The following is a 2825-nucleotide window of genomic DNA, read 5'->3' as shown; positions in this document are numbered from 1 at the left end:
TAGTTCTCAAAGTGACATCTTCTTTTTCATATGTTAAAGACATATTTTCCAGAAGATTTGCCCAAAACAATATGTCCTTTGATTTCTGGACTGCTACTTCCATGGTTATTAATGAAATTCTTGACAGTTTTAATCATTTATCCATTCTTCATGATCTTCTTTATTGGTACAATTGTAAGGAGCTTTATAATCCATACTGAAGACAGTTTTTGAGCTTAATCAATAAGTGCAATAAGTACGCCTCAATTTCAGAAAGCAAATCTTTATCATCTGCTTATCACAGGTTGTTATATTCTATTTTGGCCTAAACCAAGAAGCTATGTTGTGATCCCAAAGGCACAACGTTCGAGTACACCTTCCTGCTCCATGAAAGAATGATGAGCAATCTCCTCCCATGCAATTAACTGTCTCTAAAACTCATCAGAGGTTGGCTATGGGTCATTTCTATTCTACTGTACACAACAACAATTCTCCTGTCACATTGTTTTTCATTTAGTTTTTTTGAACCACATACAGACTGAATTAAAAGTACACATTTTTTTGAAAAGTACACATTTTGTGTGTGTGTGTACGGCCAGGAAAAAAGTACACCCTTTTCCTAATTTCCAGCCAGGTAGTATTCTTATGAATTATCCTCTGTCTTGTTAAGATCTCTTGGCATGTATACAGGTTCATTAGCACAATTAAGTATTTTTAAATTATCCTTCTTTATAATGTGATTTATAATTTGTTATGATCCATATAGTTGGGTGATTTTGTATAATAAAAAAATAGAGAATTGTTTTTCTGGTGTTATACACTTTCAGCCAAGAAGCATCTGATACCAACAAGAATATCCTTTGTTCTGTGTTCTCTCCTGAATACAACTTGAAATTCTAGAAATTCCCTGTTGATGCACTGCTGTAAGAATTTTTGAATGGGCTCTCTGCTCCTCATCGATCCTGATTGCCCTCTCTGCTTGTGCAGCCTGGCCAACATCCCTGAGACATGATGGTGAAGGTCGGAGTAAACCGATTTGACCGCATTGGGTGCCTGGTCACTAGGGCTGCTTTTCACTCTGGCAAAGTGGGTGTTGTCACCATCAATGATCCTTTCATTGACCTCAACTATGTGGTCTATATGTTCCTATATGATTCTACCCATGGCAAGTTCAACGGCACTGCCAAGGCTGAGAAGGGGAAGCTGGTGATCAATGGGAAAGTTATCACTATCTTCCAGGAGCGAAATCCCGCCAACATCAAGTGGGGTGATGCTGGTGCTGAGTATGTTGTTCAGTCCACTGGTGTCTTCACAACCTTGGAGAAGGCTGGGGCTCACTTGAAGAGTGGTGCCTAATGGGTAATCAATCATCTCTGCTCCTTCTGCCAATGTCCCCATGTTTGTGATGGGCATGAAACATGAAAAGTATGACAACTCTCTCAAGATTGTCAGCAATGCCTCCTGCACCACTAACTGCTTGGCTACCCTGGCCAAGGTCATCCATGACAACTTCGGCATTGTAGAGGGACTCTTGACCACAGTCCATGCCATCACTGCCACCCAGAAGACTGTGGATGGCCCCTCTGGAAAACTGTGGCACGATGGCCATGGAGCTACCCAGAACATCATTCGTGCATCTACTGGTGCTGCCAAGACTGTGGGCAAGGTCATCCCTGAACTAATGGGAAACTTACTGGCATGGCTTTCCGTGTCCCCACCCCCAGTGTGTCAGTTGTGGACTTGACCTGCTGTCTGGAGAAAGCTGCCAAATATGATGACATCAAGAAAGTAGTAAAACAGACATCAGAAGGGCCCCTCAAAGACATCCTGGGATACACTGAAGACCAGGTTTTCGCCTGTGACTTTATAGTGACACACACTCTTCCACCTTTGATGCTGGGGCTGGTATTGCCCTGCACAACCACTTTGTCAAACTCATTTCCTGGTATGACAATGAATTTGGCTACAGCAACCGGGTGGTTGACCTGATGGTTCAAATGGTCTTCAAAGACTAAGAGCCCCTTGGACCACCAGCCCCAGCAATAGCACTAGAAGAGAGACAGAGAGACCCTCAGCTGCTGGGGAGTCCTTGCCCCAACTTGATCCTCCCACACACTGAGAATCTCACATCCTTGACACAAGTTTCAATCAAATCCCCCTGAGAAAGAGGAGGGGCTTGAAGAACCCATCTTGTCATGTACCATCAATAAAGTACACTGTTGTTGTTGTTATGTGCCATCGAGTCGCTTGCGACTCATAGCGACCCTATGTCCAAGAGCTCTAAATACTGTTCTATCATGTGCCAACCTAGAAATTTCAAAAGCACTTATTCCCACCGCTCCAGTCACCGAATCGATCCATCTGATCAAAGGTCTTCCTCTCCTTCACCGCCCCTCCATTCTGCCAAACATGATGTCCCTCTCCAAGGACCAGTCCCTCCTTGCAACATACCCAAAATATGTCAGGTGAAGCTTCAAAATCATTGACTCCAGGGAACACTCTGGCTTCACCCTCTCCAGGACAGACCTGTTTGTTCTCCTAGCAGTCCATGGTATATTCAACACTCGTCTCCAGCACCACAGCTCAAAGGCATCAATACTCTATCAACCCTAGTCACTGTCCAACTCTCTGATGCACAGCACATAATTGCGAAGACTATAGCCCGGATCAGGTGCACCTTAGTCTCCAGCCTGACATCATTGCTCTTCAGGACTCTTGAGAGGTCCCTCATAGCCGACTTTCCCAATGCAATTAGTCTCCTGATTTCCTGGCTGCTGTTACCAAGAGTGTTGACTGTGGAGCCAAGTAAATTAAAACTGTTAACTATCTCAATCTCTTCACCATCC

The 2825-nt window shown here is 43.9% G+C and overlaps 1 pseudogene; it reads left to right on the top strand.

Annotated features, from left to right (window-relative positions):
- The first annotated feature begins 990 nt into the window (after window positions 1–990).
- LOC102874978 lies at window positions 991–1994 on the top strand (annotated as a pseudogene).
- Window positions 1995–2825: the final 831 nt, after the last annotated feature.

Source organism: Elephantulus edwardii, unplaced genomic scaffold (assembly GCF_000299155.1).
Source record: "Elephantulus edwardii isolate Elephantulus edwardi_28Jun2011 unplaced genomic scaffold, EleEdw1.0 scaffold00385, whole genome shotgun sequence".
Taxonomy (NCBI): domain Eukaryota; kingdom Metazoa; phylum Chordata; class Mammalia; order Macroscelidea; family Macroscelididae; genus Elephantulus; species Elephantulus edwardii.
Note: the sequence above shows the minus strand (reverse complement) of the source record. Positions and strands in the feature narration are given on the sequence as shown.